We start from the raw sequence: 14,140 nt of genomic DNA, 5'->3' as shown, positions 1-14,140 counted from the left end.
CTAGATCGCCGTGGAGGGCGGTATTTATAGATTCCAAAACTTGCGAGATCCCAGATCCGACGACGTCACAATGGCGTTTTGCCTCGTTTTGGAAATCGAATAGGCGCGAGAGTTCGGTTTTCATGAAACTGAGCCCGCCCATCTCTAATATATATATATATATGTATATATCTTCAATATATATATATATATATATATATATATATATATATATATATATATATATATTGTGGCAAGAGCCCGCTACTGGTGAAGCACACGCGAACAACTTCTTCCTTTTTATAGTTCTTTATTGTCAGGATGGTAATAATATTTTGATACCATATACTTGCACAGCAATTATGGAGACCCTCAACGCTTACTATACATAGTCCAGCTCTCTGTCCAGATCAGCCAGCTAGCCCAGCGTTGATCTCCCTGAACAATGAAACAAGCAGGGTTTTATACCCGACACTCCTCCCACAGGCCTAGCTTGATGGGCAGGCGACACACCCACCTTCCCTTTAAAAGGAAACGCCCATCCCAGGCTCTGTTTAGACTATCAGACCCACCCTGTCTGTTTGCTGAGAGGAAGCGGCTTTTAAATCATGTAAGTTAACACACTCCAAACTATACATATGTTTTTACCTGGTTTAATCTCCACCTAGGTGCATAACTGTGCCAATGTTTTATTCTTTTTGTATACTTTATCTGCCTCTTGTCAGAAAAATGCCTCCCTTTGTTACAATATATATATATATATATATATATATATATATATATACACATGCACACTGTATATGTATGTATATGATAAACATAACGTAACAGACACACAGGCAGATATATATTTATTGTTCTTCCGACTAATCTGTCAAAAAAATAAAGTGAAGCTAATTGATAAGAAAACACTAGTAATTAGATATTAATAATTTAAGACAAATTTCAGTCAACGACATCCTGCGTAATATATTTACCACAATGTCTGTGATCTTGATTCTCTTTTAAGTCTGTTCCATTATAAATATTGTTAGCGTTCCCTCTTAATAGATGCGTACTTCAATTTCCCCTAAGGGTTTGGTATATGTAATAAAATATTGGTATATATAATTATACACTCTGCTTATGCTTTTATGTGAAAAGCACATTGTAGATCAATTCATTTACTGCACTGTGGTAATAAGCTGAATTATGACAGGTCTTGAAAGACTGGAGAAGATTTAAACTGCAATTTATTGAGTTAATAAAAGTAGACTTCAGTATAAGCAGCCTAGTTTTTTAACGCTTTAGGGGTATATTTACTAAACTGCGGGTTTGAAAGAGTGGAGATGTTGCCTATAGCAACCAATCAGATTCTATCTGTCATTTTGTAGAATGCACCAAATAAATGACAGCTAGAATCTGATTGGTTGCTATAGGCAATATCTCCACTTTTTCAATCCCGCAGATAAGCAAATATACCCCTTAATGTGAATTATTACTGTCTAAGTGTGGAGGAGCTACGTAGAGGGCCCGATGTGAGGCCACTGAGTGAGATACAAGGACTCATTCATGTGATCATCTATTAGAGAAGACTGGTAAGCAGCCCAATTGTCCACCGGTTAGAGAGTGGTCATATAACATCACAAGTTACATTTTCTAACTGTGTGATGTAGTACACACATGTAGACATTTGGATAGGGTGGTTCTTTACATTACCAATCTGGCCACACATGTTCAGAATTGGACTGTCCAATGTTACAGGGTTTTGGGGAGCCCTGTATATAAGCAATGATGATGTGGTTGGTCCAGTATTTCATTCCTGACCAAATTGGCCTGTCATTACACTGTATTTGCCCAGAACCTGTCAAATAAAAATCTGAACAAGTAGGATCGAAACTGATTTTTACAAGGTAGAAAACAGGCTTGGCAGTTGCTCTCCGTTGTTGCTTATGTGATTTTCAGTCAAAAAATCGGCATTGCTGTTTATGTTGAGTGCCCAAATAACACAGTTATTGCAGAGCAACACTACACATCTGGGTAGTATGGGTACAATAATTAATATTTATGGGGTAATGTGGTTTATATATATCTGTGTCCTTTTTTATTAGAAACTGCCTTGAGAATGTAATCTCCCTTCTACTTATTTCATTGGTCTGTATACGTATACTATATGACATACTTAAAAACATGCACAGCGCTGTGGAATATGCTGATTTTATATATAATTGTTGGCATTATACTACCTTAAAATACTCAGCCCATAGAAAGTGTATTTTATAATTAGACAATATTTCTCTTTAAACAATACATTTTAATTGTCTGGATAGTTCTTAGATTGTGAGCTTTTCATGTTAAATATTAGCTGAATTGCTGCTCTGAGTACAGTACTTTAGAATTTCTATTGCTTGCAATATAAACTATAATTACTATCTAATAATGAGGTATTATTAATCCAGTGCAAATATTACCAGAAAGAGGACTTTCAAGAGAGTAAAGTGATTAGCAAAGAAGCACTTTTTTTTCCCTCAACAATAATTCATGCAGCATATGTTCCGAGAATTCAAATTTGCCTACGATGCTAAGCGGTCTATCTCCTCTCCAACAGGACCTCTTCATAGAGGAACACCTCACTCCCAAAAATGCCTGTAGGCCACTTTTTTGTTTCGACATGAACTGACAATTCATCATTTTATGCACAGCACATCATTACTGCAAACGTGCATAATGTATTGATCTGTTGTACCTCTGGAATGAAACGCCAGCCCTCAGCCCTCTGCCAGGAATGCAAAGCACTAAACAGACTCTATTCTTAGGCTAGAGAATTTCCAGAGATGCCTATTGTTTAATACCGGAGATGTCCCGGGTGATTTGGGGGTGGTAGATCAAAGGCAAACCTGGAGAGCTTCTGAGAGAAGGGAATCTTTTGTTCAAATTAGTCAACACACTTCTAAACTTTAGTGTTCGGGAGGCTGGTTGCTGTCTGATTCTTAAAACCACAATTATGAATCTTTTAAATGTCTTTCTTTCCAAAGGCTAAATGGTGTACAAGGAAATTTACACAATTATTAAATTGCTGCCTTTAATTCCCAAAAGCAGCAGAACAATTACTTCTTTAACCCCTTGCAAGGCAGAGCAGAGAGACAGATGATAAAATGCAAATGTTTTTTTCAGCTGTAAATCTGCTGTACAGATGTCTCTGCATTAATAGAACTCTAGAGAGGGTGCAGGGACTTCTGGGAAAGTCATTCACGGAGTTACAATTTTTTTTTCTAAAGATAAGTTTCTCAAGTACTTGATACAGACCAGGGGGTGAAGCTGAGAGTTTGCCTATAGCAACCAATCAGATTCTAGCTATCATTTTGTAGAATGTACTAAATTAATGATAGCTAGAATCTGATTGGTTTTTCAAACCTGCCGGAAAACTCTCAGCGTGATACATTTACCCCCAGGTGTATAGGATTACCATCATTTATTATATTAGTCTAAGTCAATAATTAACTCATGTACTTAAACAGAGAAATCCTTAAGATATGACCTGTTGAAGGTGTTTGAGGTTATGTAGACAAAGCATTGTCTAGAACAGGTCTGGCCAACCTGTGGCTCTCCAGGTGGCGTGAAACTACAAGTCCCAGCATGCTTTTCCAGTAGATCGCCAGCTGATAGCTGGTAAGGTATGTTGGGACTTCACCTGCTGCCCCCTTGCCGTCTGCTCCCAATCTTATTCTCTGCTTAATAAGTAGAGAATGAGGCAAAACGGGGGCAGCCTACTTTTGGCATCATGTGGCCTCCTTTGCACAGCGCACGAAGATCTCACGTCATATATGGAGGAAGGGCCACAGGGTGCTCTCCCTCCCTGCTCTGTATGTCCCTTTGGAAGGATGGAGGGCCGCAAGTTGCCCATCACTGGTCTAGAACATGTGTAGGCAAACTGCAGAACTATAAGTCCTAGCACTATGTAAATTACTAAGCATTCATCAACATAGAAAAATAGCATAGGTTTACAATTCAATTATGCACCACATAATAACTTAAAAATGAGTTTAAAGTAAAGACATTATTTGACATTGATATAAAGCAAAGGCTGTATATTACTGAGCTGAATAAGAAACATGAAACAATTATTCTAAGGTACTTATTTATCGCAGCAAAAGAAAGTCTTTCTTGCCGCTATTTATCAGTACATTTTTCCTGGGTCAGCTGAGCAATGCTCTGCTCCCAGCCAATACTGGCATGGCGGTGGTAAGGCTGAACTGGGCCAATGGGGGAGCCTATGCGCATTCATGAACTGACTTGCCACTTAACACATACGCAGTGGAACTGGAAGCCTGAACGTGGGCATACTGGTGTCTGAAAATCAAATCCTAGAACTAACAAGGTACGGACAGGTACATACATCTTTAACGACATAACCGGGAAGTATGGAAGATTCCCACTGACTTTCATGTGTGTTCACAGCGTGTATATAAATGGTTAAAAAGTGCATATGGATGCAGCCTGTGCTGCACTTCAACCAGAAACATTCTATCATTCCTAATGTATTGTTTTAATCAGCACAGGGCGGATTATGGTTCTATTACTCTTCCAATATCCCAAGTTCTCCCTATTCTATGTAAATTGACATCTGAGCTCTCGTGTTACTAATGCCTTGCATGGGTGTCAGAAAGTCAGGTGTAATTAGTATGTGTAAGTAAACAGGAGAAGCGGTACTAGTATGTTTGTATTAGGTAAAATGTTCATTTGAAAACTCACAACTTTAATAACACAAACGAAATAATTGCAGTCAATTATCTTTTCAAGGGACACTATTGTCTTTGAAAAATGCAGTCTTATGTATTTTGGTTAAAATACAGCTAAGATACAGCCTACACATAGGCAATACGAAGGAGTAAGGTATAAGGCCATTATGCCTTTTTCTCTCATAGGTGTTAAAGTTCCATTTGTATTACAAAAAAAGGTAGTTTTGATTGGTCCTTCCTCCTGGACCTACCAATCGTCAACCTGGGCAAACAGAACACACAAGAGGCCCCAACCTCCCCCCCTTCCCTACTCACTTCCCACAACATCATCATCATCATCGTCATCATCATCAACATTTATTTATATAGCACCAGCAAATTCTGTAGCACTTTACAATTGGGGACAAACAGTGATAAATAATACTGGACAATACTTAGAAACGTAGAGGTAAAAGGGCCCTGCTCGCAAGCTTACAATCTAAAGGTCAATGGGAGTCAGATACATGAGGGTAAATCTACATACTGCATATTGGTCCATCCAGATTGCAAAGGATAACAAGTGATTTGTATGCTATGTGATCCAGTCACACAACAATGTTGTTCTAGGGTCAGAGGGTTGTTGTCTTGTGTGAATTGTATAAAGGGTGGTAATAGGGTAACCTAGTGAGGTTAAGAGGGTAGATGGGAAATATTATAAGCTTGTCTAAAGAGGTGGATTTTTATAGAATGGTTAAAGGTTTGAAGACTAGAGGAAAGTCTAATTGTGCGAGGGAGGGAATTCCACAAAGTGGGTGCAGGCCAAAAAAGTCATGTAACTGAGAATGGGAGCTGGTAATGAGAGTGGAAGAGAGACGTAGATCTTGTGCAGAACGGAGGGGTCTAGTTGGGAGATATTTTGAGACAAGTGAGGAAATGTATGTTGGTGCAATTTTGTTGATGGCCTTGTATGTTAGTAGAAGAATTTTATATTGGATTTGTTGAAAAACAGGCAACCAATGTAGAGGCTGACAGAGTGGCTCAGCAGAGGAAGAACGATTTTCAAGGAAAATCAGTCTAGCCGCTGCGTGCAGAATAGATTGTAGGGATGAGAGTCTGATTTCGGGAAGACCAGTAAGAAGGGAATTGCAATAGTCGATGCGGGAGATGATGAGTGCATGAATTAACGTTTTTGCGGTGTCTTGTGTGAGATATGTGCGCATTCTGGAAATGTTCTTTAGATGTATCTTACATGATTTAGATATAAAGTTGATGTGTAGAGCAAGGGATAGTTGCGAGTCAAAGATCACACCTTGGCAGCGAGCTTGCGGGGTGGGATTTATGGTCTTGTTGTCAACAGAGATAGAAAACTCAGGTAGGTAACTTCTGTTTTTGGGTGGGAATATTATTAACTCTGGTTTTGAAAGATTGAGTTTGAGTTGGCGAGAGGACATCCAAGATGAAATGACAGAAAGACAGTCAGTAACGCGAGACAACACAGATGGCCTGAGATCAGGAGAGGATAGATAGATTTGTGTATCATCCGCATAGAGATGTCACTGAAATCCAAAGGAGTTTTTTAGTTTTCCAAGAGAAGTGGTATAGATAGAAAACAGCAGACTCGTCTTCCTTTCACCCCCCTCCCCCCCATAAACGTAATTTGCCTTCTAGGTATGCCACTAGCCTTTCAAGTACCTGACATCCTCAATACACATCCTAGCTCAGCTATTAAAGGGTTTCTATTTGTCAGGCTGGATTTGTAATTTTAGGCTATGTATTGAACCAGACACCACTGCGTTGGCACCTGTCATGACATGTGTCGTTGCTTTAAACTGAAAATAAAAAATTTAAATGAAACAAAAATGTATTTTTAATAAGCACTTAATAACAAAGCAGTATAAAAAAAACAGTATAAAAGAAAAACTACAAACCATGTATATATGAAGCAAAAACAAATCAGTTATTTGAGCCAAAGTGCCATTCCTGAGTGGGGTACGTGACTAACTGTTGTCGCTATTTTTGTAGTCGCAATAACGACTACCACCGCCATTCCTTGGCGTTTGGTCTACAGTTCACATTTCTTCTAATGCACAGCAATATGTTTTCCGGTATGAATTTGGATAGTTACTAGGCTCTCGGTAAACGTGGCTTTTGTTTACTAGACAAGGAGCATTCAGCATCTGGCTTGCCCCCACTTTAGTTCCTGTTCTAAGTCCTCCATTGCCGTTTGATCTCCTTTTTTATTTAGCTGAACCTGTCTATCACAAGTGGCTTTTGAAGTCCCTTTATATATTAACTTCTTCCACCTCAGACTGAAGAGTTGCACTAGATGTACGATATTGTACCTTTGATCTTACAGTCCTATAGATTCTGAGTTTGGCATCTTGTTCAGATTAGAAACAGCAGCTACCCAGTGCTCTGTTGAGCCTCTCAGTCTGGGAATCCGCACAAGCACCCACCACGAATGTAGGAGGATTTAGTGACATCTTTTCAGCTTTCAAACACCATTTTTATGTATATGGAAGTAATAAAGCACAACCTTTCTGTATAAGGTGGGTTAAAAAGGTAAACAATGTGCATTTCATTAAGCAAATATGAAATATTATTGTATTATCCATACTGAACAGCTCAGTTGAATGTGATTGTGCTTTATAAATAATAGATAAGGAGGTTGTTAGGTTAGCTCATTTACAAACTGGGAAAAGTTCAGTATGCAGTGCAAATGTCAATGTTTCTGTGTGAAGGCCCCATCTATAGTGGGAAACGCATCGTACAGCTGGTCAGGATGGCTTTAATTGTGGAGATAAAAATTTTTGCAACTTCTTATAGGAAAAGTTGGGCGGACTGAGGCATTCCCTGCAGAATAGGGGCTACATGCATTCATGCTTCTCATTTTGCACCTTTGTGCAAAAACAAAATAATTTTTTTGGAATGAGATATTTGAATTATATTTAAGGGTGGAGAGAACGCATTTAACTGGGGGGGGGGGACGGACGATTTTGCATGAAGAACGGGACTTGGGGAAGGAACCCTTTGTGCTCCTTCCAGGTACAATTTATATGGGAAAGTGCATTTATAGCTATATATCTCCTAATATAATAAAAACATTAAACTGCACAACAGTGCATAGTTGCCTACTCTCCCGGAATGTCCGGGAGACTCCCGAATTTTTGTGAGTTCTCCCGGACTCTCGAGAGAGCAGGCAAAAATCCTGGATCCAGCTGTCTCCGTTGTTGAAGATGGATAGGGGCAGGGCTAAACATGGCATCGTGGCCCTGCCCTCTGCTGTGATTGGCCGAAATTGCATAGGATTCACAGGGGGGGAGCCTAACAACAACATGCAACGTGTGGCCACGCCCCCTCGATGGACCCCCTCCTGGACAGCTGCCTTCAAAAGTAGGTAAGTATGCAATAGTGATACATGTAATACAAACAGTCCCAGGGTTCCCTCACTTTCCTGGCTTACACATGACGCTCAACCAAGAAGTATTTAAGTACAAAAAGAGAAGTTAAAATAGACGAGGTGGGTGGTCCTAAACAGTGGTGGATTAAGATTACTGTGGGCCATGGGCTGTAAACAAAAAGGCTACTACATCCTGCGTGTAATGTCTGAGCTCATTCATACAAGCAGAACACGGAGACCAGGAGCTGTTCTATGCATGCTGTGAACACTTTTACTAAACTGAAGAACAAACATAAAGTAACACGTTTTATAGCAGGCTGCACAACAGCACCGTAAAACAACACAGTGGTAGAACATGTTATTGCAGGCATGAACAGCAATGTGAATCTGACGGAGCCATATCACAATATCTAACACTGTATTATCCAGATTGCTATTACAGTTGGATGACTGCCTGGACCTACATTCAAACATTTGTATTGTTATATTTTTATATTTTGTCCCTCTTAAAAGAGATCTTCTATTTGTGACTGAGATAATCCATTTATGGTATTATCATATTGATTATTTTTTATCATATATGCTGTTCTAGGATTATTCCTTCTTTTATTAATAGTGATTAATAAAATCAACTATACTTTTTATGTGAGAGTGTGCTGGCATGATTAATATTTGTCATCATTCAGTCAGTGTCCTGCTTTTCTTTAGATGCATTGTCCTTATTGTATCTTACATGTCCATCTGGGCTTGCAAACCTGCAAAAATATATGCAGAGTGAATTAATTTTTTAGGGCAATTCCCAAAAGCAGAACATGTGCCTGCACCTGTGTATACACTAGGGAGATACATAGGGGCATGTGTGTATATTGAAAAGAGCATTTTTTTTCCAGGTTGTTAATGACTCCCAGTGAGGAGTAAAGCTAGGTACACACTGAAGAATTTTCCGACCAACGTGTTATCTCCAACGATTGTGCCTATGACTGAAAGTCCGATCAGTCTGACGATTCATGCATACACACTGACATAATTTACCTTCGAATCTGTGCTCTTCATCTGGTCCTTTATCTGGTCCTCTAGTCTTCAGAGAATGACAGCACAATATTCATTCATTCCTTCTTGTCACATTGTCACACTGATTAAAACCGCCTTGTTATAGCTACCCACATGGCCTAACAAATTTTGTTAGCTTCTTTGACTCTGAAACTTAATACTCTGTCTCAGAACAGACAAATGAATTATTCCTTCTACAGCACTCTCTACATTGATTCACCGGGACAGTCATTGCTAGCATCGGCTGAAAAGAACATGGCTCTGTAAACTCTATGAAGATCGTGAGCATGGGTGTATACACACTACATGATCGGTCTGTGATTGGTCGAAAAATATTAAACAGTACGACCAACCAAATGAGCCGACAATTGATACTTTGGAACGACTTTCGACCATCGTGTCACTATACACACTGACCCGACTTCCGACCGAACGGTCGAATGTCGGCTGATTTACCCGATTATTGGACGAAGACGCTCCAGTCCCGGAAGCTGTAACTGACCAAAGACACACTACAGGTTTTTCCCCAGATTTTCATGCCAATAACACGATACATGACCGTTAGGTCCGATATAGCAATAATGTGTACGCTTTACAATCTAAATATTCTCAATAAACATATACCATTGTTTCAGAATCGCTGACCATAATAACAAGTATACAAAACAGCCCCATATGACTAATATAAACTGTATAACCTTATTATGCCAGTCAGAAAAAACAATTAGGTCATCTGGTGATCCTCATCAATGCTAGTGTGAGCTCAACGACTGACCTAAAAGTGGTAGGTGTATGTTGACAGCTTGGCCAATGTACAATAAGATATATTCACTTTTGCTCTCAACCTGTGTGGCTGAGTCATAGATTTCATTACCCCATGACTAGTATGAACCACCATATTGCATTGTGTAGGACACGTGTTAAGAAGGATGATGACCAAGCTAAGAAAGCTTGGTCACCACCTACAACGTGTCTATCAAGCAAGTTCTACTGGAGAGTCTACATCCACCAGGGGACTGTTGCAGCAACTTGGGAAAAGACTGATGGGTTGTTACCATAATGATGACTGCAGCACAGTAAGTTGGGAAAAATAAAAACAGACCACGGCTGAAATGGCTTACGTTGGAAGTTATGCAACCTAAATTAATTATGAAATAATTACGTGAGGTCACTTGAAGATCAATGCTAAGCACAAGTAGAAAGACTAAGAAATCAGGTCTGTAAGAATGACAATAGACTAGTACTCGTCTAATCAACTCCTGTGCGAATAATGACAGCAGCTGATTTGACGAGTCGTGTACACAGATGTCATTCGAAATGAAGGGAGATAATCAAGGAAGAACAATAAACAAAACACTTTTTATACTAAAATAGATCACAGCTAATTATAGGTGCTGCACAATAAGGCATTGCAGACAACAGAATGTAATTAAAGGTACAAGAACCAGAATGACTTGCCAAGGATGCTTTCGTTACCTGTTTGTTTTGTGCATTTCTTCTCTGGATGGTCCAAAAAGCATCAGGCCTTCTGTTCAGACCTCTGAACGGCATGCATTTTAATTAACTTCATTAACATTTGCAGCGACCTTTAAATTAAGCCACTTGACTTCTGGAGGGTATTTTTGGAAGATAACCTTTTAACCTAGCTGGATGAATAAAATGTTAACATGTAAATGGTTAATCATCCATGCATACCTATTTATTCAAGAGCCCTGGGGGATGTCACCTTAAGACATCTTGGCATATGGGCTTAGTCTAGCAGCAGGTAACCTGTCCCTCTCCAGCTAATAGTGAGCTGCAACTCTCCAAATAATGATAAATGTTGTAGTTATTGTCATTTGTTTCCCTGAGCCACAGGAGCAGAGCCCATTTTTTTTTAACACTGCTAGAATTCCTAATGAATCTGTCTCCTCTCTCTCCTATGTGCATAAATGTATTGCCAATTGGGATGGGTGACTTAAAAAAGCAGCGTAGGTAATGGGTACAGGGTCTGATTAAGGGTTCCAGCTGCCCTTGGCTAATACCACCACCACAAGCAATGTCTAGGCGTATAGGAATACTTCTAAATATGAATATTCAGGACTGTTTTCCAGCGTTCAAAGTTAGATAGACTGCGCTGTTTGCTCTCACCTGTTCTTCCAGATATGGACCACCTGATGTTCACCCTTGTTCTTGCAGCTTTGTTGTATATTGGCTTCTGGAAAGTTAGGTTCTCCATCCAGTCATAGAGACTCACTTACCTGCTGACGTTCTGGCACGGCAGTCTTCAGCTAGATTTACTGAAGGGCGGTTTGGTGAAACTGAAGTGTTCTGCGATTTTTCCGGCGGTTTTAAAATCACTGGATTTACTAAAGCCCAAACCGCCATTAAAACGGCCAGAATTGACATTTTACAAAACCACCACTTTACAAACCGCCATCCCGATTTAACAATGATGAACATACAAACCGCCGGATATACGAAGCTGGGCTTTACAAAACCGCCATCCAAACGGCCAAAATAAAAGAAATGGTTGTCAGTGGGGAGATTGTTTAAACTGCACGCTGCCGTTCAGAACATAAGAGGAAGCACCGTTCACATTTAAATTATTGGGACAATCAGTATTTATTGATTAAGGAGCAAAATTAATTTATAATTAACTTATGGGGCAATTTAAAAAACAATACTTTAAGGGGACACTGTTATTGTTGTATATTATGGGGGAAATGTGGATATAATAATATTAACTGATTGTAAACGGTGGATATAATTATTAATGTTGCACAATTTGGCCTCAACTAGTGCCCGGAAAAAATAATAATTCAATAATTTTATCTCCTTAATATAATGAATATTAAATTAATTTTGCCCTTTAACCAATAAATATTGATTGCCCCAATAATTTAAACGTGTATGGTGCTTCCTCTTATGTTTCGAATGGCAATAGAGCTCAAACTGCATGTTTCAGCTATCAAGCCAATCAGAAGCAAGTATTAAAACTGGTCTGTCCAGTCTTTTGGATAGCGGTTTTGATGACGATTTTGTACAAACCACCGGCGGTTTAGCTGTTTTTAATCCGCCACACATTGCCAGCAATTTTAAATCGCAGCCTCAAACCACCCTAATGCGGCGGTTTGGACGACTAAACCTCCGGTGATGTGTGGCGGTTTAAAACCTCGAGTCTTAGTAAATCTAACCCTTAGTTTTCATCACATGCAGCGTGGCAGAAAATCCTATAGCTGAGAGCTGTCAGTGTGGGCTGCGGCTCATAGTCCAAGCAGCAACACGGCCGTGATTAAAAAAAGCGAGAAAGTAACAAAAAAGAAATTGTGGTGGTGGTGCTGCGCGTCCCAGGCTCCAGCTCTCCAGACAATTGGTTCATCAGGCCCTGGATGGGTAAAAACAGCGTAAGTTTTACTAAACTTCACATTACACAATGCTCAGCCAGAAATTAGGGTTATTTATTAAGGGTAGCATAAGGCAGAAGACTGCGTCTATTTATTCACTTGAGTGTGCCCACATCTGCTCCTCTGTATGTCCAATAAACCATAGCGGTACAGGCACCGGTTCCTGCACAGATGCACTTGAGCAACAAGATGTCTAAGAACTACCCGCTAGAGAGGGGTGAATTTCTCAAGGTTCCGTTTCCTGAAATATTTCCTTGTTCTCTTTTAACCCAATCAATTCACAATATGTTTTTTTTATTTTTGCTTCAAGTTGAAGAAAAAGTAATTTAAAAAGATGTTTAGTTATCAAATCTAACAAGGAAAAAATATGTTGATAATGTAAAATGTATGTTTAATTTATTGAATTGTTGTAATTTTTACCTTTACTAATCCAGGGCATAAAAAAAGAAACCCTCTCGATTCACTTCCTAGCGATGAACATCACCACCATGGTGTCACGGGTTTTCCTGTGACCCTTTATTGGGTGCGAGAACAAATCTGTGTGGTTACTTTTTTGAAACAGTGTCGAAGGCGCTCTGCGGCACATTGCTAGGATTTGAAACGCTGCCTAATTGGTTGATGAAAATACATAGCTAAAAAGTAAAGATGCAGGTAAAAAATACTGGAAATGTCAAGAAGCCAGCAATGTTAGGTTTTAGTAAAACATAGAGCTTTATATACACATAGGTCTGTAAATAGGGCATAAATCTCAGTATTTGTCAACAGGTGTTATATGTAAAACTGAGGTGTAATATGGTGACAGAGGATTTCAGCGCAGGTAGGAGGGTAAGAGGAGCGACAAGTCACATGATAATGATTAATATCATTCTTCCTCCGTCCACTCTCTGTAATAGATGGTCACAGAAAACGGCCATCCAAAAGCAATTATGGAGGCAGGAATGCGAATGCGCCTTTCTTCCATATTTGCCTTGAGTTAGGACCCTATGGTTTGTTTTTCTCTTTCTTTCCAAATTTGGATAAGGGGCTACTTGTCTGGACTCTGCACATGTGAAAGTTTAGCCTGCCACTCTACTTCATGTGAATCCACAAACAACCAATCAGAAAGGGCTAATTATTGTTGCCTATCATCATTATATTCTGTTGCACCAGGCCTCCTGGAGTTTGTATGTTCTCCCCGTGTTTGCGTGCTCTGGTTTCCTCCCACACTCCAAAAACATACTAGTAGGTTAATTAGCTGCTATTTAACTGACCCTAGTCTCTCTCTCTCTGTCTGTGTGTGTATGTTAGGGAATTTAGACTGTAAGCTCCAATGGGGCAGGGACTGATGCCAGTGAGTTCTCTGTACAGCGCTGCGGAATTAGTGACGCTATTTACATAGCCGATGATGATGACATGCCTCCTAGCAGGTGTACCAGCGCCTCTCTCAGTCGCATTTATGTGAACACGCCCTTATTTTATTCGCCCTATGCTCACCCTCCCCTTCCACCCGCCATTGTGCCTCTCCACTTGTAAGTAGTCGCAAGTATTAGATGTGAATTTGAGTCATTACAGCACCTCTCAGTGCACCTTTTGGGAGAGTTACCTGCTCTCCCAGAAATCCGAAAGGTCTCCCGCTAATACCAGAGTCT

This window comes from Mixophyes fleayi, chromosome 7 (genome assembly GCF_038048845.1).
Source record: "Mixophyes fleayi isolate aMixFle1 chromosome 7, aMixFle1.hap1, whole genome shotgun sequence".
NCBI classification, from domain to species: Eukaryota; Metazoa; Chordata; class Amphibia; order Anura; family Limnodynastidae; genus Mixophyes; species Mixophyes fleayi.
This window is presented reverse-complemented; position numbering follows the sequence as displayed.